This window comes from Pongo pygmaeus, chromosome X (assembly GCF_028885625.2).
Source record: "Pongo pygmaeus isolate AG05252 chromosome X, NHGRI_mPonPyg2-v2.0_pri, whole genome shotgun sequence".
Taxonomy (NCBI): domain Eukaryota; kingdom Metazoa; phylum Chordata; class Mammalia; order Primates; family Hominidae; genus Pongo; species Pongo pygmaeus.
This window is the reverse complement of record NC_072396.2, coordinates 42,584,127-42,611,114: the sequence shown is the minus strand read 5'-3', so window position 1 is coordinate 42,611,114 and position 26,988 is coordinate 42,584,127.

Genomic DNA, 26,988 nt, shown 5'->3' with positions numbered 1-26,988 from the left:
AGGAGAGAGCATCAGCTTACACCTTTCAGCATGGAACCCCTGCCCTATGGGCTGGGTGCAAGGGCAATTTGGACCCCAATATTCTAAGCAGCACCATGCCCAAGGTAGAGCCTTCATCTCACAAGCAGTGCTGGGCAGAAGGGGGCCCCATCTCTCAGCCCCACTCATGTGAAACTTAGTCTCAGCAACAAGTAGCTAGGAGCAGGATGAGAAACGTTAACATTCTGCCTCTCCTTGGAAGCTAGCCTTTTATCTGGGAGCTGGGGAGAGGGAACCTTGTGTTCTTGGTTTACCAGTCTGGAGTGGAGCTTCCATCTCACCAAAGTGGGAAGGGGAAGGATGGCACAGATATTGGTTGAAATACCAAAGACTCTTGCAATTCTTACCAAGTTTTAGAAGATTTTCTTAAATATATGTTTAGTCATTTGTTGTGTGTCCATAGGGCCACTGGACCAGCACAGTGTGACAGAGCTTGTCACACTATCATACTGGAAGTGGAAGTACTAAAATAAAATTGTAAACTATATAACTAATAAGCTAACAGAAGATGAAATAATAAGAAATACTTCAATAGTGTATGAGAAGTCAATAAAGGAAGAAAAAGGAAACAAGAACAGATTAGACAAATATATGAGTAAAATAGACAAAATCAGCTCTATCATTAATTACATTAAATCTGAATGAACTAAATTCTCAAAACACAGTTATCAATCAATTATCTTCTTTTGAGAATATCTTTTCAAATCATTTGCTCACTTTTAAATCAGAGTGTTTTGTTTTGTTTTTATTGATGCATAACAGTTGTACATATTTGGGGGTACATGTGATATTTTGATAATGCATACAATATGTAATGATCAACTCAATGTAATTAGGATATACATCACCTCAAACATTTATCTTTGTGTTGGGAACAAAATAGCTAATTCTTCTAGCTATTTTGAAATATACAATAAATGATTGTTAGCTATAGTTGCCCTACTGAACTATCAAACACTAGATTTTATTCCTTTATCTAACTGTATTTTTATATCTATTAATCAACCTCTCTTCATCCTCCCCTTTCCCTACCCTTCCCAGCCTCTGGTAACCACCAATCTACTCCCTATCTCAATGAGAGCCACTTATTTAGCTCCCACATATGAGTGAGAACATGTGATATTTGCCTTTCTGTGCCTGGATTATTTCACTAATGTATTCCCGGTTCATTTATGTCACCACAAAGGATAGAATTTCATTCTTTTTTATGGCTGAATAATATTCCATTGTGTCTATATACCATATTTTCTTTATTCATTCATCTGTTTGTGAACACCTAGGTCGATTCCACATCTTGACTATTATGAATAGTGCTGCAACAAACATAGGAATGCAGATATTTCTTTGATATATTAATTTCTTTTTTTTTAGATATACACCTAGCAGTGAGATTGCTGGATCATATAGTAGTTCTATTTTTAGTTTTTTGATTAACCTCATTGCTGTTTTCCATAGTGGCTGCACTAGTTTATATTCCCACCAACAGTGTACAAGGTTGTGCACATTAATCTGCATTCTTACCAGCATCCATTATTTTTTGTCTTTTTGATAAAAGTTCTTTTAACTGGGGTGAGATGATATCTCATTGTAGTTTTGATTTGCATTTCCCTGATGATTAGTAGTAATGAGCATTTTTTCATGTACCTGTTGGCCATTTGTATGTCTTCTTTTGAAAAATGTTTATTCACATCTTTTACTCAGTTTTAAATCAGATTATTTGTTTTTTTTTTTTTGCTATTGAATTGTTTCAGTTCCTTATACACTTTAGTTATAAACCCCTTGTCAGACGGATAGTTTGAAAATACTCCCTCCCATTATGTAGGTTGTCTCTTCAATCTGTTGATTGTTTCTTTTGCTATGCAGAAGCTTTTCAATTTGATATATTCTATTTGTCTATTTTTGCTTTTGTTGCCTGTGCTTTTGAGGTCTTATCCATAAAATCTTTTCCCACCAAAGTCCTGAAGCATTTCCCCTAGGTTTTCTTCTAGGAGCTTCAGAGTTTCAGGTCTTACATTTAAGTCTTTAAACCATCTGGGGTTGATTTTTGTATATGGTGAGGGAAAGAGTTCTAATTTTATTCTTTTGCATGTGTATATCCAGTTTTCCCAGCACCACATATTGAAAACTGTTCTTTACCCAGTGTATGTTCTCAGTGCCTAAATGGCCGGAATAAATGTAAAAAAAAAAAAAAATGGTCAGCATCACTAATCATTAGGGAAATGCAAATAAAAACCACAATGAGATATCATCTCACTCCAGTTAAAATGGTTATTATAAAAAAGACAAAAAAAAATGTTGATGAGGATGTGGAAAAAGGGAACTCTTGTACACTGTTGGTAGTAATGTAAACTAGTAAAACCATTATGGAAAACAATATAAAAATTCTTCAGAAAACTAACTATAGAACTACCATATGATCCAGCAATCCCACTGCTGGGTATATATCATAAGGAAAGGAAGTCCCTATGTCCAATAGATATGTGCACTCCCATGTTTATTGCAGCACTATTCACAATTCAACATATGTAATCAACCGAAGTATCCATCAATAGATGACTGAATAAAGAAAATGTGGTATATATACACAATGGAACATTATTTAGTCATAGAAAAGAATGAAATTCTGTTATTCATGTCAATATGGATGAGTCTGGAGAACACTGTGTTAGGTGAGATAAGCTAGGCACAGAAAGACAGATACTGCATCTTCTCATTCATATGTGAAAGCTAAAAAAGTGGATCTCATGAAGCTACAGAGTAGATTAGTGGTTACCAGAGACTGGGAAAGGTAGGGGAGAGGGAGGATGAAAAGAGGTTGATTAATAGGTACAAAAATGCAATTAGAAGAAACAAGAGCTAGAGTTTGATAGTTTGGTAGGGTGACTATAGTTAATAATTTAGTGCATATTTCCAAATAGCTGGAAGAGAGGTTTTTGAATGTTCCCAACATAAAGAAAAGATAAATGTTTGAGGTAATGGCTATCCTAATTACCCTGATTTGCTCATTACATATTATATACTTGCATTGAAATATCACACTGTATCTCCAAAATACACAACAATCATTATGTATCAATTAAAAATAATAACCAAAAAAAGTAAAATAGAAAATAAAAGACAAATTTATCAGACTGGAATTTTTAAATCAACTATACGCTGCTTACAAGAGACACGCTTTATATATAATGACACAGAAAGTAAGAAACTAAAAGGAAGGAAAACTACTAACCAAAGGAAAACTGGTACAACTATAATATTAGATAGAATATTATTTAAAGCAAGAAATATTACTTGAGATAAAGAATATTCTGTAACAATAAAGCATTCAATTCAACAGGAAGCTATAACAATCCTAGATTTGTATGTGACTAATAAAAAAGTTTAAACTATGTATAGCAAAATTGGCAAAACTTAGAAGAAAATGATAGGGAAATCAGAAATAATATTTAGAAATTTTAATATACCTCTTTTTAGTAACTAATGGTATCATTAAGAATGTAGAAGAATGGAACAACAGGACTAAAAACTTGCCCTAATAGACATATATAGAACATTGCAATAAACTGCAGAATAAACATTCTTTTCAAGTGAATATGGAACTTTTGCCAAAATAGAACATAAGGTAGAGCCATTAGTCAAGTCTCAACAAATTTCAAATGGTTAAAATCAGACACAAATTGAATTACCTAAACAGGTGAATTAAACTTGAAATAAAATCCCCAAATGTGTTAGAATTAATCAGTATGCTTCTGAATAATCCATGGGACAAAGAAGAAATTGCAAGGGATATTAGAAAATATATGAACCATATAGTAATGAAGATACAACATATCAAAAGCTTATAGAATTCAGTGCTTAGAGAGAAATATGTAACCATAAATGCATAAATTAGAAAATAAACAAGGCTGAATAATAAATAAGTCATCTAAATATCCATTACAGAAAGCTAAGAAAAAAGCAGCAAATCAAACACAAAGAAAGAAGAAGGAAATAAATAATAAAGATGAGAACAGAGCACCATAATATAAAAAACAATTGTGCAAAAAAGAAAATTACCACAGCCAAAAAATATTTCGTAAAAAGATGAATATAACCAATAAACTCCTAGCAAAACTGATCAAGAAATAAAGAGAACAAAATTATCAATTACCAATATGGGGAATGAAAAAGAGGACATTATTACAGATCCAAAAGACACTAAAAATATAAGAAGAAGATATCATGAATAATTTTTTAGAAAGTAATTTGGCAATATTTATTAAAACTGTAATTACATATACTTTTCAACTCAGAAATCCTACTCCTTGACTCTAATGCATAGAAATAAAAACACCAATTGAAAAACGAATCTCCCATGCATATGGAATATATCCAAAGATGTTTATTGCAGCAATGTTAGTAGTCCCAAAAAAAAACCCATGAAAATAAAGTAATGTAAACTAATTGGAGAATGGAATATTAGGCAGATATAGAAAAGAATGAGGCAAAAATAAAAGCAATGTACAATGAGAAAAGGAAGATACATCACAAAGATTCTGGGATTTGGGTTTTTCCATTTTAATTAATTTATTTTTAAATTGATGAGTAAAAATCATATATTTATGATATACGATGTGATATTTTGATATATGTATACGTTGTGGGATGAGTAAATCAAGCTAATTAACATATTCATCACCTCACATACCATTTTTGCGGTAAGAACATTTAAAATTTACTATTAGCAATTTTCGAATATGTAATACATTATTATTAACTATAATAGTCATCATGCTGCACAGTAGATCACAGTACATCTCCAGAACTTATTCATTCTAACTGAAACTTTGTACCCTTTCACCAACATTTCCCTATTCCACTCCCCCAGCCTCTTGTAACTACTGTTTTACTCTTTGCTTCTATGGGTTCCACCTTTTTTGTTTCCACATGTAAGTGAGATCGTGCAGTATTTGTCCTTCTGTGTCTAGCTTAGTTCACTTAGCATAATTTCATCCAGGTTCATCCATGTTGTTATAAATTAGATTTTTTAGAACTGAATAGTATTTCATTGTATAGAATGCTGCATTTTCTTTATTCATTCATTTGTTGATGGAACTTAGGTTGCTTTCATAGCTTAGCTATTGTGAATAATGCTGCAATGAATACAGGAGGGCAGATATGTTTTTGATATACTGATTTCATTTCCTTTGGATATATACCCAGTGGTGGGATTACTGGATCGTATTATAGTTCTATTTTTAATTTTTTGAAGAGCCTCCGTGTATTGGTTTCATAATTGCTGTACTAATTTAAATTCCAACAACAGTGTACAAGAGTTCTCTTTTCTCCACATCCTCACCAACACTTATTATCTTTCATCTTTTTGATAATAGCCATTCTAATAGGTATGCAGTAATACCTTACTGTGGCTTTAATTTGCGTTTCCCTAATGATTAGTGATATTGAGTGTATTTTTATGTATCTGTTGGCCACTTGTATGTCTTCTCTTCAGAAATGTCTATTCAGGCCCTTTGTTCATTTTTTTAATCAGGCTATATATTTTCTTATATTGAGTTGAGTTCATTACATATTTTGCATATTAACCCCTTATCAGATGTATGGCTTGCAAAGATTTTCCCCCATTCCATAGGTTGTCTCTTTACTCTGTTGACCATTTCCTTTGCTGTGCAGCTTTTTAGTTTGAAACAGTCTCACTTGTTTATTCATGCTTTTGTTGCCTGTCCTCTTTTTGTTTGCTTGTTTGTTTGTTTTAGAGACGGAGTCTTACTCTGTCACCCAAGCTGGAGTGCAGTGGTGTGATCTCGGCTCACTGTAACCTCCACCTCCTGGGTTCAAGCCTCAGCCTTCTGCCTCAGCCTCCTGAGTAGCTGGGATTACAGGTGCACGCCACTACACCTGGCTAATTTTTCTATTTTTAGTAGAGATGGGATTTCACCATGTTGGTCAGGCTGGTCTCGAACCCCTAACCTCGTGATCTGCCCGCCTCAGCCTCCCAAAGTGCTGAGATTACAGGTATGAGCCACTGTGCTCGGCCGCCTCCACCTTTGTTCTTTTAGCTCAAGATTGCTATGGCTATTCATGGTCTTTTGTGGTTCCATACAAATTTTAGGATTGTTTTCTCTATTTCTGTGAAAAATGTCACTGGAATTTTGATAGGAATTGCATGGGATCTGTAGACCACTTTGGGTAGTATGGACATTTTAACAATATTAATTCTTCTAATCCATGAACATGAGGTATCTTTCCATTTTTTTGTGTCTCCTTCAATTTCTTTCTACATTTTATAGTTTTCAGTGTACAGATCTTTCACCTCCATGGTTAAATGTATTCCTAAGTATTTTTTGATACTACTGTAAATGGATTGTTTTCTTGATTTCTTTCTCAGACAATTTGTTGTTAGTGTATAGAAATGCTACTGATTTTTGTATGTTGATTTTATACCCTGCAACTTTACTGAATTCATTTGTCAGTTCTAACAATTTGTAGTGGAGTCTTTAGGGTTTTCTATATAACATCATGTTGTCTGCAGAGAGAGACAATTTAACTTCTTACTTTTTAATTTGGATGCCTTTTATTTATTTTCCTTGCCTAATTGTTCTGGCTAGGACTTCAAATACTATGTTGAATAGAAGTGGCAAAAGTGAGCATCCTTGTCTTGTTCTTGCTCTTAGTGGAAAGGCTTTCAACGTTTTACCATTGAGTATGATGTTAGCTGTGGGCTTGTGATATACGGCTTTCATTGTATTGAAGTATAGTGCTTACGTACCTAGATCCTGTTTCTGTTAAATGGTTCTTAACTCTCTCTCTGTGTGTGTGTGTGTGTGTGTGTGTGTGTGTGTGTGAGAAATTCTATGATCTTGAGAAAAGGTCTGGGAAAATAAATACCAAGTCATTTATACAGATTAGTGGAGGTGTCGGTGGGAGGTTGAAGTATCAACAAAAAATTAAACAAAATTCATTTTTTCAATGTATGTCCGTATCAAAACATCTCATGTAACCCCATAAATATATACACCTACTATGTACCCACAAAAATTAAAAATAAAAAAATTTAAATTTTTTGAAAAGAAAAATCCTGTTCAAAAAAAGTTGTCCACAATTTAAAAGATAGTATGTATCATATTTTCTCTTTTAAGTAAAAGTACCCATGTAAATATGCATGCATCAACATGAAAGGATAGTCTCCCAAAACATTAATGGTGAGGATCCTGGGGTGGTGAGATTTCAGAAAGCTTTTATTTTCTTCCATACATGTTTTTCTAAATAGTATGAATTTTTTGAAAAGCAAAAATGTTTTAAAAGCTATTTTCATTGGTAAAACAATAAGTAAAAATAAAGGTAGAAAGCTGAATGGAGGGAAAAGCCAAAGTAGAATTAGAAATTGGGCAACGAAGCATCCCAGAAACATGGTGAGAAAATCTCTCTGTGTCTTCTTTTAGTGGAACCTGTCGCCATGGCACCAGAGTCAGAGGATTCCAGATAATCTCTCTTTTATTGTTTCTTAAATGATCATAACCAATATCTGAACCAGAGATGACTGACAATCCAACCATGAATAATTAGCCTGGGTCCCTCTGAGAAGCCAGAAGAAACCAGGGCATAATATTTCTGGCAGGCCTCCTTGCTTTGTCAGTTTTCCTGTGATTCTGCTTGGTATGGGCCAGTGTAACTGTTTCCTTAGATTTGCTTATTCAAGATGACGCCATGGTCCATTATACTCAGGTACCAGGTTCCATTATCCAATCGGTCACCTTCTGCCTACTCTGTGTCAGTTAAAACAACTGTGCCCCAGCCACCACCCACGCAGGCTATAAAACCGGTTTCAGGTTTTCATAGTGAATCACATCCCTGCGATGTTAACAGGAGCCTGCTTTTCCCAGACTGACATGTCTTTCCTTGAGGGTAACACCTTTCATTTTCCACCCACACACCACCCATAAAAGTTCTTTAATCATCTTCAGTTCTATTTGCTCTGAATAAATCTTATTCACAGTTCCTGATGGGCATGTGGGATAGAAGTATGCTATCACTTTTCCTTTGCCCAATAATGACACCCATTTTCTCTTTCCTAATGACTTTCTGAGTTTTTCCAGAACCACTGAGATCATGTCACATTTAACCCTGTTTCTAAATTCTATCCACCTCTTTCACTATTATTTCGCTCAGGCCAAAGTCCTTGAAATCATCCTTAACTCCTCACTCTCTTGCACATTCCACATCCATCACATCAGTAAACCTGGCTCTACTTTGCTCAACATCATTAGTTGTCAGAAAAATACAAATTAAAATCACAATGAGATACCACTTCATACCTAAGAGAATGACTAAAGTAAAAAGTACCAACAATATTAAATACTGACAAGGTTACAGAGCAACTGGAACTCTCTTGCATTGCTGGCAGGAATGCAAAATGATACAGCTGCTATGGAAAGCAGTTTGGCAGTTTCTATAAAGTTGAACAGGCACTTACCACATATACCAATCATATTCCCAGATATTTACCAAAAAATCTGGTAACAGAAAATCTGGTATGAACAAAAAATTATGTTCATACAAAAGCCTGTGCACAAATATTTATAGACACTTTATTCATAATCACCAAAAACTGGAAACAACCCAAATGTCCTTCAGTTGGTGAATAGAAAAACAAACTAAGGAACATCTATACAGTGGAATTCTACCCAGCAGTTATTAATAAAATAAATAAACTTTGATTCATACATCATAGATGAATGTCAAATGCATTTTGCTTAGAGAAAGAAGCCAGACACAAAAGTCTGCAAACCTTATGATTCCATTTATGTAAAATTCTGGAAAAGACAAAACCATGGGGGCAGAAAACACGTCAGTGGTTACCAGCTATTGGGTTTGAGGGACTAGTGTGACTACAAAGAGGCAGTATGAGGCAATGTTTAGAATATGAAACTGTTTTATACCATGACTTTGGTGGTGGATATGTGAATATATGAATTTGTCAAAACCGCCCTTGTCCAAGCCACCATCAACTCTTCCCTAGACTCCTACGGTGGTCTCCTAACTGCTCTCTTGCCTCCAGTATTGCCCTTTTACAGTGCATATGGTAGCCAGAATGATACTTTCAGATCTAAGTCATATCATATCATATCATACCCATGCTCAAAAAGCTTAAAATAAAATCCGATGTTCTTGCCATGATCCCTATGGCCCTACATGATCTGGCCCCTTGATAACTTCTCTGACCTCATCACCTAGTATTGCCTTCCTCACAATTGTATTCCACCTACACTGGCCTCCTTGCTTGTCCATGAACAGGCCAAGGGTACTTCAACTTCAAGTTCTTAACCCTTGTTGTTTCCTCTCATGGGAATATTTTTCACTAAATACCTGCATGGCTTATTCCCTTGCTTAAAACTATCACTGGCTCTCCACTGTGCACAGGATAAAATTTCAACTCCTTAGCATGGCACTTAAGACCCATGATGTGACCCACACCTATCTCTACATTCTTATCTGTCACACGTTGTACCCTGAACATAGCAAATTGTGTTTCTGAATTCTATCCACTTCCCCTTTTTTGCCTGATGAATATCTACATATTTTGTTTTTTGAGACTCCCTTCAAGCACTGCCTTCAGATAAAACAGATGGCTCCCTCTTCATGTACCTACCATGTCCTGCATGTGCTTCCATCTGGACATGTGTTTCATCAAGCTCTCCAGGTGATTCTTATGCATATTAACATTTAAGAAGCACTGGCCCAACATTTATCACATGTGATGTACGTGATTATATGTCTGTTTCCCCTGGCTGGACTGAAAAGGGTTTTGATCTATCCCCACAGCCTAACACAATGTCTGACTCCCAGTAGGAGCTCAATAAATGTTAGATGAAAGGACAATTGAATGAATACATGTCCACGTTTCCTACTTCAATGTTCCTGACAAAACAGAGTTCTCTCCCTGTAATGATCACATGTCCAACCAGAAATTAGAACAGCACAGAAGTGCAGTTGGATCTGGCACATACCTGCCTTGTGTTGTTGGAACCAGACTGTGAGTTTTCTTTCTTTTTAGGCTGGCTCACTAGGTCATTACAGACTTACTCAGGTTGTTGTTAATTTAGCTAGATATTTAGTCACAAGACAGTCCCTGAAATCTAAGTTTGAGGGCTACATTCATTAATTACACAGCATGAGTGCAAAGGTCTAGGGGTCACTGTAGATTTTTAAACCTAAACCATTTATTTCACCGACTAGATCTCCATCTTTCTTTGAAGGAAACCATCCCTTAGATGTAGAAAATTTGATATATTCATACTAAGTTCTTTTTTTAAGTTGACTCATTTCATAGTTACTGCTTCTGATTAAAATTCACTATTCTAGGAAATAATACGTTGAACAAAATCTTTATCAATGTTAGTTTTTTATTGAACTTAACTCGTACAAAGAATTTTAATCTGTAAAGTCCTTGACCGTCTCAGGCATTTACTGAAAGACAACATAGGTTCTCTCCACCCAGCTGCCTTTTAGTAGTATCACAATTGTTCCTTTCCGAGTAGGGATGATGAATTGCTAAACAAGGCCACTGGCAATTAAGAGTAGGGTACATGATATTTGCTACTATTAATGCCATCAATCCTGAGAACTGTCATGAGGCTTTATTTCTACCATCTAACAACTTATCTTCACTGTCCCAACAACCTACTCCAATGCTAATGCTTTCCAATAAAGCAGTGGTAGGTTGGAAAGAAAGAAAAGAGTAAAGGGAAGTAAGTGTCTTTCTAATTGTTATAAGGAAGTTGGGGAATCAGGGATAGAAGGAGGTGGCTGCCCAGACATTTCGCTTGGAGTGATATGTTCATGCCTACATCAGCCTGAATATTAGGTAGGTGTGGCCAGGAAAAAAGAAAAGGTTTTTAACTGATCGTGACTCATTCCCACATAGTGTATACTAATTAAGCTCCCACCCACTTATTTTTCCAGCCCAAAAAAAAAAAAAAAAAAAAAGATTTATGGCAAGATAGTCTGAGTTGCCTGCACTGTGACTCAGCAGTTTCTGTCTATGAAACCCAAACTGCTATAAAATCTTAAAGAAATTAGGATTAAGCATCTCTAAAGTTGGAATATTATATATTAATGGATCTTCTATCCCCAGATGTGTTTGATCTAATTTTTCCAAGTAGACTCTTCTAGTGGGCTTTAGGCGTACACACAGCCCTATGGCTAGAAAACAGAACATGTCAGAAGCCTACCAATGCCATCTGACACTTTCCCTCTTGCATCCCTTCTATATGGGTTTGTACAGGAGGGTGTGAGGCTCAGTTGAAAGCTGACACTGGTTTTTGCATGATTAAAATTATTGCGTGTAAATTTTCTGAGAATTTATTTCTGAGAATTTAAACAAGAGGCTGTGGCTGAGACTGCTTGTTGTCCTCCTAAGTTCATTCTCCTTGACTTTCATAATGACGGCAATGGCACATGACCACCCAGAATACATTACCCAACCACCTTTGCAGCTAGGTATAATAAATTATCCACTTCTGGCCAATGGAATGTGAATGGAAGTAGTATGTTCAACTTTCAGGTTGTGCCCTTATAGAGCAGAGGCCTGCCCTCACCTTGCACTTGGCTCATTCCTATTTATTAGAATGCTGGCATGACGGTGGGAACTGAAGCAAACATCTTGGACATAAGTTGGAAGCAATGAATTAAATGTAGAGGAGAAACAAACAAGATAGAAGGTGCTTGAGTCCAAGATGATTATGGAGCCAATATACCAGCCTTGAATGGTCTACCCAGATTTTTATATTAAAAACTTCCATCTTGTTTAAGCCACTATTAGTTTGGGTTTCTCTGTTACAACAGCTGTAGCAATATCCTAACTAGTATAGATACTTTCTTTTTTTTTTTTGGAAGCAAAATCAACCCTGTAGCAGGCAGAAAAACAGAATTTGAGATTAGACCACACCATGCTCAGTCATAGCAGCAAATAAGGATAAGACAAGGTATTATCTTAGATAGATGGGCCAAGACCAGGCCTAGAGGCAGGACCAAATTACCTTAGAGGAAAAGGAAAGTAGTTGCCAGCAGTCTCTGTAAGCAGGAATATTAAAACCCTTCCTTAGAGAAGCTGAGAAGTATGGAAGCAAGAGTCTTTGTTGTTTTCAGAGAAGGAAAGAAAGAGATGTTCCTAAGCCCTGTGGCATAATGAGATTGGAATGCATCCTAATATTCCAGCATTTCATCTCTGATCATCCTCTTCTTTACTGTATGAGTAACTGTATTCCCTTGACTTCTACCTGTATTCCTTCTCAAACAAAAATGGCCAGAGTGGACAACTTTGGGTCAATTTGAACATCAAAATAAATAATAATGGTAATACATTATAACACATTGACTTTTACAAGAAATATTCATAAGTCTACAGTGATACTCTAGAAAAGAGGAGGGAGGCAAAGTATTTTTTCTCAGAAGAATGCCAGCTAACAACCATAAGAAAATGATAAAAATTAGAACATTATCTGATATGGTTTGGATCTGTGTCTCCGCCCAAATGTCATGTCAAATTATACTCCCCAATGTTGGAGGTGGGGCCTGGTGGAAGGGGATTGGATCGTGGGGTCTGATTTCCCTCTTGATGCTGTTCTCTTGATAGTAGGTGAATTCTGAGTTCTCATGAGATCTAGTTATTTGAAAGTATGTACTACCTCCTTCCTTCTTCTGTTCCTTCTGCTCCTGCCATGTAAGACCCCTGCTCCTTCTTCACCTTACACCATGAGTAAAAGCTCCCTGAGGCTCCCCTAGAAGGAGATGCCACCATGCTTCCTGTACAGTCTGCAGAACGATGAGCCAATTAAACCTCTTTTCTTTATAAATTACCCAGTCTCAGGTATTTCTTCATAGCAGCGCCAGAACAGACTAATACGTTATCATTTTGCAACCACCACTGTAATAATTTATTCAAACTTTGGTGAAAAGCTTGTTGAAGAACAAGATATTTACACACAGTCTTGCTTTCTTCACCATAGACCACTTTTTTTTTTTTTTTTTTTTTTACTTTAAGTTCCTGGATACCCTTGCAGAATGTGCAGGTTTGTTACATAGATATACATGTGCCATGGTGGTTTGCTGCACCTATCAACACGTCATCTAGGTTTTAAGCCCCGCATGCATTAGGTATTTGTCCTAATGCTCTCCCTCTCCATACCAACCTGAACGTGCCCGATCTCCTCTGACCATAGAACACTTTTTAGGCGCAAAGGAGAAAAGGTCCAATGGAGAAATCCACTGAACACTTACCTTAGCCAAGTGCTCAAATTCAGTGCAATGATGAGAAAGCCTGAGACAATATGCATCCCGATGTGATGCACTGAACACTACACACTAGCACTTCTTGCAAAAAATGTGTAACTGAATCTAACCATAAACAAATAATTGGACAAATTTGAACTGTGAGACAACAAAACAACTTGTCTGGACTCCTCAAAAATGTCATTGTCGTAAAAGTTCCCTCCTCGGCCTTCCCAGAAAATAACTTCAAAAATTGTTCTAGATGAAAGAAAATAAAAGGCACCATGGTTAAGTTCAATATGCGGTCCTCGAAAGCATCCTGGATGTTTAAAAAATAGCTATAAAAGCTGTTACTAGGGACAATGGGGATATTTTAAATACAGATCTCAAAATAGATATTATTATAACAATATTAATTTCTTTGGTGTAAAAATGATATCTCATTATTTATTCTCATTATGGCCATGTTCTTACGAAATACGTGCTGAAGTATTTAGGGGTGAAGAGTCATAATGGCTACAATTTACTTTCAAATGGTTTGGGGGAAAATTTTATGTATACAGAGAAAGAGGGACAGAGAAAGAGAACCAAATTTGAGAAAGTGTAAATAATTGGTGATTCTAGGTACATGGTACGTGGGTGTCCATTGTTCTGTTTTTCCAACTTTCTTTATTTGAATTTTCATTAAAAACAAAGGAAAATGGCCAATTTGCCTAATGATCCAGATTTATCTTTATTCCACATATTTCTCTCAGTAAACAAACTAGTTAAGAAAAGCGGGGCTATGCTTTTCTATAGTCACTCACAATTCCTTCTCAACCTCCAAAGGCTATTATTTTTCAATGAAAGCCCAAAGATTATGAAATATTTATATATTCTAATCAAAAATCTTACTGCTTATTTGACAATTAATAAATGCAAAGGGGATCTTCTTCAAAATTGTGTTTTGATTCTGGCAACTTTAGTCTGGTAGGCTCTGATGAATTGAATAAAATCTTGGCTTTCCTTCTGAAGAATATATGTACCTGTTCCTTTCTAGACCAACAACCTTCAGCATCTATTGACACATGAGAAATAGCTATTTGAAGTCCTTGAAGCTTGTCAGTATTTGAGTTTCTGTCCCAAATATTTCCAGTGGAGGATTCAGCATTCTCCTATGAGTAGGGGAAATTAGAATAATGGCGAGATGGGTACATATTTGAGTTTTGCTGGGGTTAAAAGAATATTGTTTCATATGGTTTTACAATACACTGATATAGTTCAGTAATTTTACAGAAAGACTGTTCCACTGTCCTTGCGATGGTTCATAAAATCATCTTGGACCATGCAGTGGACCAAAAAGTGGAAAAGTGGACTTCATCTTGAAAAACAAGAATTAAAACTCAAAGAAGTTGGTGGTTTTCAAGATGAAGCCTACTGTCGATTACATAGAATAGACTTTCTTCACTGAAGGAAATAGGGTATGGCTGTCTCTAGGGATGGAATGGTTTGGCTCACTTGTCCAGAAAAATGCCTTACAATTTAGAGCATTAGTGTAGTTATTAAATAAGTGTCCACTCTCTATATGAAAATTACTATTTCCTTCAATCTGCTCATTTGGATAGGTAAACTGAGGCACCTCAGCAGCTATTATGATGTAACCAAGTAGCAAGTTCTATTTTCACTCTTTATATTTTTCCAGGGCACTCTTATGGATGTCCATAGCTCTGATTACCATCTCTACGTGCTGACAGTTTCCAAATCTGTATCTGTAACCCAGAGTTTTCTTCTAAGCTTCACACCCATATATCCAATTGTCTAGATGTTATTCTGCTGGGAAACCCCACAATTCTGTCAACCTGCATGTATCCAGAACAGAATTGGTGACGTGCTCCTTAAATCCTGCGCCTCCTGAATCCCCTTTTCAGTGAAAGGCGTTACCATCCACTCAGTTGTACAAACCAGAAAGCTTGGCATCATCTGTAACTCTTCTCTCTCCCTCACTCCCCATGTCTAATAAGTTACAAAGTCCTGTAATGTCTGCCTCTTATATATCTCCCAAATCCACCCACCTTTTCCATCCCCCTGGATTCAGAAGATATACTTCCAAATAGATTATTAAAATTGTCTACAAACTGTACTTCAATTTTCTCCTCTTCAAACCATTCTCTATATTGCGACCACAGTAATTTTCCCAAAGTGAAAATCTAGTTCTAAATCTCTTCTGCTTGAAATCTTTTAATGGATCCCCACTGCATTTAAGATGAATTTCAGATTCCTTGGGCTTAAAAGGTCCTGTAAAGGTCCTGTATGGTAGGGGCCTCTGCTAACCTCTTCCTAATTTATCTCTCACCAGTCAGCCCTTCAAACCCTGTGCTCCAGGAATACTGAACTTCTTTCAGTTTCTCAAAAATGACTTGTTCATACCATAGGGTATTATACTGTATTGTGGGATAACTGTGTGGATTGAGTGTTTGCTTATCTATGTTCCTTCACCAGACTGTAAGCTCCATGAGGACAAGAATTGTGTCTAGCTTGTTCACCATTTTATCCCCAGCTCATAGTGCAGTGCCTGCACGATTTCGCTTTTTGAAGTTTTCCTTAAGACATAGTAAAATCAATTTTGTAATTATGGTGTGGCTAATTAGAAAGAAAATATATTCTCTGCAGGGTATTAAGTTCAATATTTTTATTAAATTAACTTTATTAATTATGTTATTCAAATTCTACACATCCTTTTGTTTTTATAAATAATAGGGTTGTATCAAAGTCTCTCAAAGCTATTAGATTTATGTGAATTTGTCAATGAGTTTCTAACAGCTTCTGCTTTATAATAGCGACACTAAGCAATTTAGCATATACAGTTTATTATATCTTTGCTCTGTGTAATGCTTTTTGTCTTGAATTCCACTTCACCTGAAATTAATATTGCCACCTCTGCTTTCCTTTTGCTTGCATTTGCGAAAAAGATAAATTTTTGTCCGTCTTTTTCTTTTTAAGATTTAGTGTCTTTTTGTATGCTATTTCACAATATATAGGCATATTTTATATTACAATCTAATCACAGAGTATTTGTATTTTAATGAGAAGTTTTAGCAATTTATGTTTGTTATAACTGATGTCTTGTTGCTTTTATGACATTTTTCATGTTCTCATTGTTCCTTTAAAGCCACATATATTCTACACATTGTGCTTACCTCATTTGATCATTTAGAAAATATAAACTTTGTTTATATTAAAGAGAATATTTAATTTTTAAAGAATAGTCTTTAACCTAGTACCTAGGTCTTCCAAGTTAAAAATGGTATTATGATATCCTCTGGCTCTTCCACTTAACTTGCCCTCACTTGTTATGCCATTTTCAAATTTTTATTATTTGTTGGTAGTTATATAATCTTAATAATTTATCTTCACTTTCAGGAAGTGTGTGTGTATATATATGTGTAATCCATATAGTAAATGTTTACACAGAAGGAATATATCTTCAACTTATTTTTCAAGAAGTAACATGGATGGAATATTTTCTGAGTGCCTGATATTCATGTCTTTCTATTGCCTTCATTCCTAAAAGAAAATTGACTACTTGAACCAAATATTTTTCTGTCCAAACATTTTAGTCATTGCTTTGTAATCTTTTAGCACTTGCTTTAGTGGAAAATATAGGTGTTAGCCTTATTTTTTCTTCTTTTATATGTAAATTAATTAAATATCTAGACACTTATAGAGTATGTTTAAATCTTTAGGATACAAAATATGTCTATGTGGGAAATTCTTTTTATTTTCCATGGCTGGAAGATTCTAGACTCTTTAAATCTTCACAATCAGATCTTTTTCTACTCATGAGCATTTTTTGCAATTATATCTGATTATTGCTTGTATTCTAATCATTTTGATCTCTTTCTCTAGTATATCTATAATTTTACGTTTGATAATTGTTCTTACTCAAGCCGTTTCACTTTTTTCTACTTGTTCCATACATTCTAGGGCAAAAAAAATGTGTTTGTTTTATGCATTACCACTTCAATTTTTAGTGTCAATTCTGCTTTTCTCCATCACCAGAAAGGATTTTTGATTCTGCTATTGAATTTTTAGCTCTCTCATGGTTTCTTTTTTTAATTTTTTTCTTTACCTCAATTGTTTTTCTGTTATTCTCTTACAATTTTCTTCATTTCTGTTACAGTTTCCCTAAGCTTTCTGATCCTCTTTTATAGAAGTCACATCTTCTAGCCTTAAAGATATAATTTTCTTTTTTTAACTTTTATTTTAAGTTCAAAGGTACAAGTGCAGGTTTGTTATATAGGTAAACCTGTGTCATGGGGGATTGTTATATAGATTATTTTGCCACCCAGGTACTAAGCCTAGTACCCATTGGTTGTTTTTCCTGATCCTCTCCCTCCTCCTACCCTCTACCCTCTGATAGGTCCCAGTGTGTGTTGTTCCCCTCTATGTGTCCATGTGTTCTCTTCACTTAGTTTCCATTTATAAGTGAGAACATGTGGTATTTGCTTTTCTGTTCCTGTGTTAGTTTGCTAAGGATAATGGCCTCCAGCTCCATCCATGTCCATGCAAAGGACATGATCTTGTTCTTTTTCATGGTTGCATAGTATTCCATGGTGTATATGTACCACATTTTCTTTATCCAGTTTATCATTGATGGGCATTTAGGCTGATTCCATATGTTTGCTATTGTGAATAGTGCTGCAATGAACGTATGCATACATGTGTCTTTACAATAGAATTATTTATATACCTTTGGGTATATACCCAGTAATGGGATTGCTGGGTCGAATGGTATTTCTGTCTTTAGGTCTTTGAGGGATTGCCACACTGTCTTCCACAATGGCTGAACTAATTTAAGACTGCACACCTAGAAGATATACTTTTCTACTGGTTTCAATAGTAAATCATTTCCACAGTCCCATTTTTCTCCTGAGTCTTCACTGTGGTGTTTCTCTTGTTTTGCAGAGTTTTTTTCATAGGTTCCTATGTACCTCTTTTCTATTTGCACGTTCCAAAAACAGAGAGAGATCTAGCCTGGCCCAGTTCTTGACAAAAGAAAGACTTTGGTTATTCTCATTTTCCTTTGGGTATTGCTCAGTTCACCTTCTGAGAGTTCAATCGTGTTGATATTCACTGTTCTCAATCCAATTTTCACTGCCCAGAAGATATTAATTTTGGGCAACTCTGATATACTAAGTTGGAACTTTCTCCCACCCCCATAGCTTGGTTCTGTAATGCTCTAAGTCAATAAAGAACATGGAAAACTATAATGACATTAAGTTGTTTCCAAAAAATTAGTTCACCCCCAAAAGACAAATGACAGCATAGATTGAATCAAAAGTGCAACCCTTATATACATGTAAGGGTTCTTTTGGTCTCTTCAACTGCAATGAGGTATTATTAACTGTTTTCTGAAAGATTTTTGGTCTCTACTAAATATAAGAAGAGACATACTAATATAAAAGTAGATATGCAAGAAAGAATGCTCTGGCTGTCTCATAAAATCTCCCCTCTAGCAAATGGATGGCTGCCATGTTTTCTGGTAGGTCCATACCTGATGATTCTGAGCCACAGAACAGACAGTGAAGGAAGCATGAAATAACCTCCTTTATAACATTGGCAGATTTTGTTTTCTGTAATTGATGGCAAAGTACCAGATCACAAATTGTACTTTTCAAACAAGTATATCACCCTTGTAATTAAGTGAAATTCTACAGAGTTGGCAAACGACAAAATGTCAGTCTTGATTTTCTTTGTTATTATGAGCCTTCATCTTTTTCTGTGTTCATGATTATTTTACTGACAAGAATTATAGCAGCAGAAACCACCAGCCAGATACCATCTTAAGACAAAAATTACACCTTGATTTTGACACATCACCTCCAAAATCCCTCTTCCCAACCTGTCCAAAAAAAAGTAGAATCAAACCTAATTATATAACTTGTATTTTCCATGTTTAGCTTGGAAATGACATTATTTCCAAAAAGTTAATTCACCCTCAAAAGACAAACAAGTGACAACAGAGACTGATTCAAAAGTTCAGGCCACAGGCTCTCAAAGTAGGAGTTTCAAAGGTTCTTTGAACCATGGCCATATTGAAAGAATGAGTTGAAAAAATTCCCATGAAACTACTTTGAAGAGAATGGTTCTCATTTGTATGCTGAAGTTCTAGGGTGTTGTTAAAAATTCAATCACATTACTTTATAGCCACACCTCTACATAAGGTGTTTCTTTCTCACTCACATACTGCTTCATTAATTGCCATTAATCAAGCACTCATGTTAATGTTCTTAGGCCTAATCTTTACTTTCCTTGGGATAGAAATCTTAACTTTTCTGAGTTGCCTTATTGTCAAAAGTTGTTGTGCCAGTTCTTAAGCTATTCTCTCTCAGCTCCAAATTTGTTTTATGATGCAAATAAATACAAACCACATTTCTGCTTTGCTAACTGCTCCCTGTTAGGCACTGCCTATAGGGAACACTAGAGAGAGATACAAGATTAGAAGAGGAAGAAGAGACATGCTCCTTCCGGTTTACTTCCTCTATTTGGGATTTTCTATCTGCTTCTTGCTTCTGTGAGAGTCACCCCAACCTCACTTCCTAATTCCAGCAGTGACAGTCCCTACCTGTAGCAGCAGCTGAATCCAGTTTGCAGCTTTTCCCACACTTATAGAACCAGTCTCATCGTGCCCCCATCCCAGAGACACCCAGCCAGCCAGCACCCCCTCCTCAGGAGGCTGGGTCCAGGCCCCATGAAACCTCTTCTCTCAGCACAAAGACACCAACACCAGCCAACTGGCTGGTGTCCCTTCCTCAAGCATCTGCAGCTCAGCCTCATGTAGTCCCTCCTCCTGGCCTTTAAGTTTTAATGATTTCAACTTCCTCCCTTTGTTTCCACGGCCATAGGGATGGTAGCTGTTTCCTAAAGTTGCTACCTACATGATATGTCAGAATTTTCTTTTTGCCTCTTTAAGTATTTTTTGGGTTGAACTGTGTCCCCTAAAAAGATGTTGAGGTCCTAGCCCTCAGTACCTGTGAATGTGACCTTACTTGGAATTAGGGTCTTCATAGATGATCAAGTTAAGATTAGGTTATTAGGATAGGCTCTAATTCAATTTGACTGGTGTCCTTACAAAAAGGGGAAATTGAGGCACAGGGACAAACATATATAGAGAGAAGGCAATGTGAAGACACAGGGAGAAGACCATCTACAAGCCAAGGAAAGCCTGAAGCTACCAGAAACTAAGAGAGAGAGACCTGGAACAGATTCTCCCTCATAGTCCTCAGAAAGAACCAATCCTGCCAACACCTTGATCTTAGATTTCTGACCTCCAAGGACGTGAGGCAATAAATTTCTCACTATTTAAGCCACCCAGTTTGTGGTACTTTGCTATGGCAGCCCCCCAAAAAAAAATATAAATACTAAGCTGACTACTTTACACTTAATTAAAAATTTTTACACTTAATTAACAATTTTTACAGTAAATTCTCTGTTAAAATAAGTGGTGGGGGGCCAGGTGCAGGGGCTTATGCCTGTAATCCTAGCACTTTGGGAGGCTGAGGCAGGCAGATCACTTGAGGTCAGGAGTTTGAGACCAGCCTGGCCAATATGGTGAAATCCCATCTTTACTACAAATACAAAAATTAGCTGGAAATCACTTGAACCCAGGAGGTGGAAGTTGCAATAAGCCGAGATCATGCCACTGCACTCCAGCTTGGGTGACAGAGCAAGACTCTGTCTCAAATAATAATAATAAGTGGTGGGATTTCTGTCTCCTGACTAGACCCAGACTGATACTTGGGATTCCCTCCAGAAGCAGACCCTGAAAAAAGGATGTGAACACCAGTAGTTTATTTGGTTTCCAGGCAGTGGGCGAGCAGGTCTGAGAACTTGCCCCAGGCTACCAGCCTCCCAGCTGAGAAAGCAAGCAGGGCTTTTGCGCCTCCCTGCCTGTCAAGTCTGCACACTGGATTCACGCCCTCCCCCAAATTCTGGCCAGGAGACTTTGCCATCAGTTGGAATTGTTACAAAGTTCAGCTGGAGGTTTCCTTCTCCCTGTGGTCTTTTCCCAGTACCTCTGGCAGCCCTTCCCAAGGACCCCTGTGAGACAAGTCAGAAATAGGTTCCCTGGGGACCCAGAAAGCCCACAGGGCTTTTCCCGCTGCTTCCTCTACCCCTGTATTTCACTCAGCTCTCTAAATTGACTCAGCTTCAGTTAAGGTTGAATCCTTCTCCTGTGATCTAGACCTTCAGGTTCCCCAGTGAGGGTGTGTGTTTGGGAGCGGACAATCTCCCTTTCCCACTTTCACAGCTTTAGCACTCACAGTATTTGAGCTGTCTCCCGGATCCTGCAGGAACAATCCACTTCCTTCAGAGGATCTGTGGATTCTCTCAGCTTTCCTTGTATATTTCTGCAGTAGTTCCGGAGCAAAAGTTCACAATGTGAGTCTCCACATGCTGCTCTGACTGTCTGAGTGGGAGCTGCAATCTAGTCCTGCCTCCTATCTGCCATTTTCCCTTTCTTTTCCGAGTAGTTTATTTGGGATGTAGTTTATTGGGGAGTAGTTTATTTTGGAGGTGATACCAAGAATAACCAGTAGGAGAGACAAGGAAAGGAAGGAAGGCAATACAGGGTGGGTTATGAAGTTACTGCTATGGGCAATTAGGGTTTAACCCTGCTGGGGACCTCTGAGTGACTCTGTAGAACATGCCTCAGGATGATGAAGCTAGGGTATTTATCCACCAGCTCCTGTCCTTCATTAGTGGAGAGCTAGTCCTGGAGACATTAACTCCCTAGCACCTCCAGTCTTCTTTGTGCAGAGACTAAGCATGCTCCTATGGTCAGAGAAAGCCCTCAGGCAGAGTCATAGGTGCTTATGGCAAGAACCAGTCTCATTATGTTCCCTTCCCAGAGACACCCAGGCAGCCAGTACCCCTTCCTCATGGGTCTGGGTCCAGACCCGGTGAGACTTTCAGAGAAAAAGACACTCAGCACAAAGACACCAGCACCAGACATATATATATATGGTCATATGCAGGAATGGTGAGGACAAAAAGATAGGTGAGTACCAACAGCATCTGCTACATTGATTGTTAAGTCTTCAAGGTCTAGCTATTCAAAGCCCAAAGTTACCTTAAGTGGCACAGGAAATTATGAAATGTGAGCACCTTTTATTTTGCCTAAAGAATTGTACTGAAGTGGCCAGGTGCAGTGGCTCACGCCTGTAATCCCAACACTTTGAGAGGCTGAGGCAGGTAGATCACGAGGTCAGGAGTTCGAGACCAGCCTGGCCAACATGTTGAAACCTTGTCTCTATTAAAGATAGAAAAAAATTAGCTGGGCGTGGTGGCGCGTGCCTGTAATCCCAGCTACTCGGGAGGCTGAGGCAGGAGAATCACTTGAACCCAGGAGGCAGAGGTTACAGTGAGCTGAGATCACGCCATTGCACTCCAGCCTGGACAACAGGGCAAGACTCCGTCTCAGGAAAAAAAAAAAAGAATTGTAGTGAAGCCTTTGCAAATCAAGAGGCTCAGCAGAGTTGCACAATACAATACAATAACGCTCCCTTTTCACTTGCTGTCTGAACTTGTCGAATGCATGAAGGTATATTATGAAGATTTATTTAAACTATTTTGTTTATAGTCCTGATCCTATACCCTCTTTCCAGTGACTTGACAGAATCACAGAAAGTAAGAACTAGAGAACGTCTAAGAGATCAACTTGTTTGCAAGTTAAAAAAAAAAAAAAATCAGACTCAAATCTTTCTGCAAACAAAATCTTACAATAGCAAAAACAGCTGAAAGTGGAGTTGTTGGAGTTGACGTTTGTGACGGGACAAAAGTTGAGGGGTTTTATCTTTTTTTGAGTGCCCTCTCCCTCACATCCCACTGGCACCCTCGAAGGGAGGTCAGAAAACCCCTAGTGCTCATTTGGCCCAATTTAACAAGCAGTGATCTATTCCAACCTTCTCTTGCTAATGGGGAGAGAGAATTCCCATTTTTCTCCCCCAAAGTCTACAAAATAATACCATGTTATCTAAGATTGACTTTATCTTTGTTTTTAAAATCCTCATAATTTGGATCAGAATAATTCAGAATGGCTGACTGGGTTTTTACTTGAGTGCTTACTACTGCAAACAGGATTCGCAAAGCAAATTAATTAGATTAAAATAAAATGATTTGATGACCATTTCCATTTAAAAATCCTTCCAGCCACTTTATATAATGTGTTTTCATTTTTTAAACTGGGAAAAACAGCTCAGTGGAGGGACAGAAGTGAAAAGTGGGATAGGAGAAAGAACTGGCAGCTACAGTTGTAAGAATCAGTAAGTAGTTCTTGAAGGAGTACTGACATCGTATGCGTGGATAAGCTTCCTGAAGGTATGAAGCCCAAAATGAAAAGAACAGAAACCACAGGATGGGGCTTAGAAGCCAACTATCATTAACAGAGGAGAAAAATTAGCAAAGACACAGAAGAGTCAAATGGATAAGAAAAAACACAACTAATGTCAGAATTTAACAGAGGAGATTTAAAGAGATTCAAGTAGTTAATGTAGCACAGCTGAGTAGTTAAGAATGAAAGTTAAATTTGTGCCACTGGCTTTGGCCAAATAGTTTTAATGGTGCTCTTAAATGACACAGTTCTAATGAATGGTAATGCAGATTCCAGAGGATTCTAAAGAACATAGGTGTGGCCACCTATTGGGATCTTTACTAATTAAAAAAGAAAAAAGTCTGCTTTTCATGAGGTTCTTTTCAATGAATCTTTTGTTAAACCTCAATTACCCGTAGTCTACTTTTTCCTTAATTTGTCCTCTAGCCAAGGTTATGGGTACCAATTTGATGAATCTGTAGTTCAGGTAAAGGCTCTCCTATTTTAATCTGCATCACAGCTTGATTTCTTAGTATAGTTATGTTTGTGGAATGCTAAGAGGCTATTAAAGCATTTTTGTTGTATCTTCTGAAGATGGCTCGATTCTGGACATAATTCTTCAGTCTCATAATTTTTTCAGTTTTATATTTATTGAACAGTCATAATTTATTTCAAAAGGCCTACAGCAAGCATCAGTGGTAGTTTTCATTATTTAACAGTTTTCATAAGAATTCAGTATGTTAGAATGCATTCCTTACTGGCACTTCAATATGCAGGTCTCTACTCTACCCAACTGACAGTAATTCTTGTGGGCTGGTCAATCCTTACTCAGGGTCATCCCTGCTGCAATGAATTGTAACTTTAATACTTTTGAGAATTTCTGTGGTGTTCCTCATGGTACTGAGAATGGCGACAGGGAGATTTTTATCAAAACAGAAGGGATCCCTCATTTTGATGCTGCTTCTGAGGGATAAGTGATGATCACGTTTCTGTCCTTCCCTGATTCTTCGCAATCGCTGGCAATCTGCATGTCATGAGTAATGAGGACCACCATTCCCTTAGCCCTCAAGCAAGAGACTCAGGAATGATCTTTGCCTCTTCACTTTCATGCCTCCCTGTGGGTGTTACTAAATTCTGTTTTTTCTTCTTTCACACGTATTCTAGTTATTTATTATTGTGTGACAAAACACCCTGCAATAGTTTGTTTCATGTTTCAACTTGACTGGACCACAGGATGCCCAGGTAGCTGGTGAAATGTTATTTCTGGGTGTTTCTGTGAGAGTGTTCCTGGATGAGACGAGCATTTGAATTGGTGGACCGAGTCAAGCAGATGGCCCTCCCCAGTGTGGGTAGGCATCATCCAACCTGTTGAGTACTTGAACAGAACAAAAATGTGGAGGGAGGTTGGATTCAAGCTACTCTGCCTGACTGCTTGAACTAAGACATCAGTCTTCTTCTGCCCTCCTGGTTCACAGGCCTTCAGACTCAAACTGGAATCTACCCCATCAGCTCTCCAGCTCTCAGGCCTTTAAACTACACCACCAGCTTTCCTGCATCCCCAGCTTGCAGACAGAAGATTACGGGACTTCTCAGCCTCCTTAATTGTGAAGCAAAACCACACACATACACACACGCATATCCTATTCTGTTTCTTTGGAGTATCCCGACTAATACACTAATACACACCTCAAACTCAATAGCATAAAACAACAACCATTTAATGCTCACAGATTCTGTGGATTAGAAATTTAGACAGGGCCCAGAAAGGATGGCTTGTCTATGTGCTATAATTTGGGGGACACACAGATTCAGATTTATCTGGAGGTGGCTCAAATGACTGGGAGCTGGAATTATCTGGAGGCTTCTTCATTCACCCATCTGGCACCTGGACTGGGATGACTTCAAGGCTGGGCTCGGTTGGGACTGTTGACCAGGGCACCTACATGTGGCCTCTCTGTGTGGCTTGGGGTTCCTTGCAGCATAGAGCCTCACTTCCAAGAGGCAGTGTCCTGAGAAGTAGCATGTACAGAATTAGTATTTCAAGGGAAGCAGGTAGAAACTGCCTGGTCTTTTCTGACATAGCCTCAGATATTATGCAGCATCACTTTCATTACATTCCACTGGTTACAAGCAAGTCACTATGGCCACCCCATATTCAAGGGGAGGGGCCCCTTGATGGAGAAGTGGCAAGTTCTCACTGCAGAAGAGCATGTGGTATGGGAGATATTGTTGTAGCCATCTTTGGAAAATACAATCTGCTACAACACTTTTGATGGTCATTTTTGCTCTCTGTTTTGTAACAACTCAGCAAAACCCCTCGTCTGAGCCCTGGCTATCTTCCAGTCACACAATAAAAGCCTCCTCTGCAATAGCTTCTATATTTCTTTTCTTTTTTAAAACACAAATTTATTATTTTACATTTTTGTAAGACCAACACAGCTCTCACCAGATAAAATCAAGGTGTCGGCAGTGCTGCGTTCCTTTCCACAAGGCTCTAAAGGAGAATCTGCTTCTTTGTTCATTCAGGTTGTTGGCAGAATTAAGTTCCTTATACTTGTGGGACTAAGGTCCCATTTCCTTGCTGGCTGTCAGCTGAGGGCTGTTCTCAGCTTCTAAAGGTCTCTGAATTCCTTGGCTCATGGCCCCTTTTCTCTAGCTTCAAAGTCAACAACAGTGGGTGAGGCACGTCCCTCTCACACTGCCTGTCTCTCCCAACTACTCTTCCGTGACATCTGTCTGACCTACTCTTCTGCCTTCCTCTTCTACCTTTAAGGCCCCTTGTGATTACATTGGGTCCACCTAGGTAATCCAGGATAATCCCTTTATCTTAGGATCCCTAACCTTAATTCCATCTGCAAAGTCCCTTTTGCCAGATAATATAACACATACAGGCATAACAGCAGGGATTAGGATATAGACATCTTTGGGGGAGGAGAGCCTTATTCAGCCTGCTGCAGTGACTCCACATGAGAGCATTGCTTCTGTTTCTCGTTTTATTATTATTGTTGTAAAATATACGTAACATAAAATTTGCCATTTTAACAATTTTAAGTGTACAATTCAGTGGCATTAAGTATGTTCACAATGTTGTGCAATCATCCCCACTATCCATTTCCAAAATCCTTTCACCATCCCAAACCAAAGCTCTATAACTGTTCATCAATGACTCTCCATTTCCAAATCCTTTCACCATCCCAAACCAAAGCTCTATAACTGTTCATCAATGACTCTCCATTCCTCTCTCTACCCAGTAACCAATAATCTCCTTTTTGTCTCTACAAATTTGCCTACTCTGGATATTTCATATAAGTGGAATCATATACAATTTACCC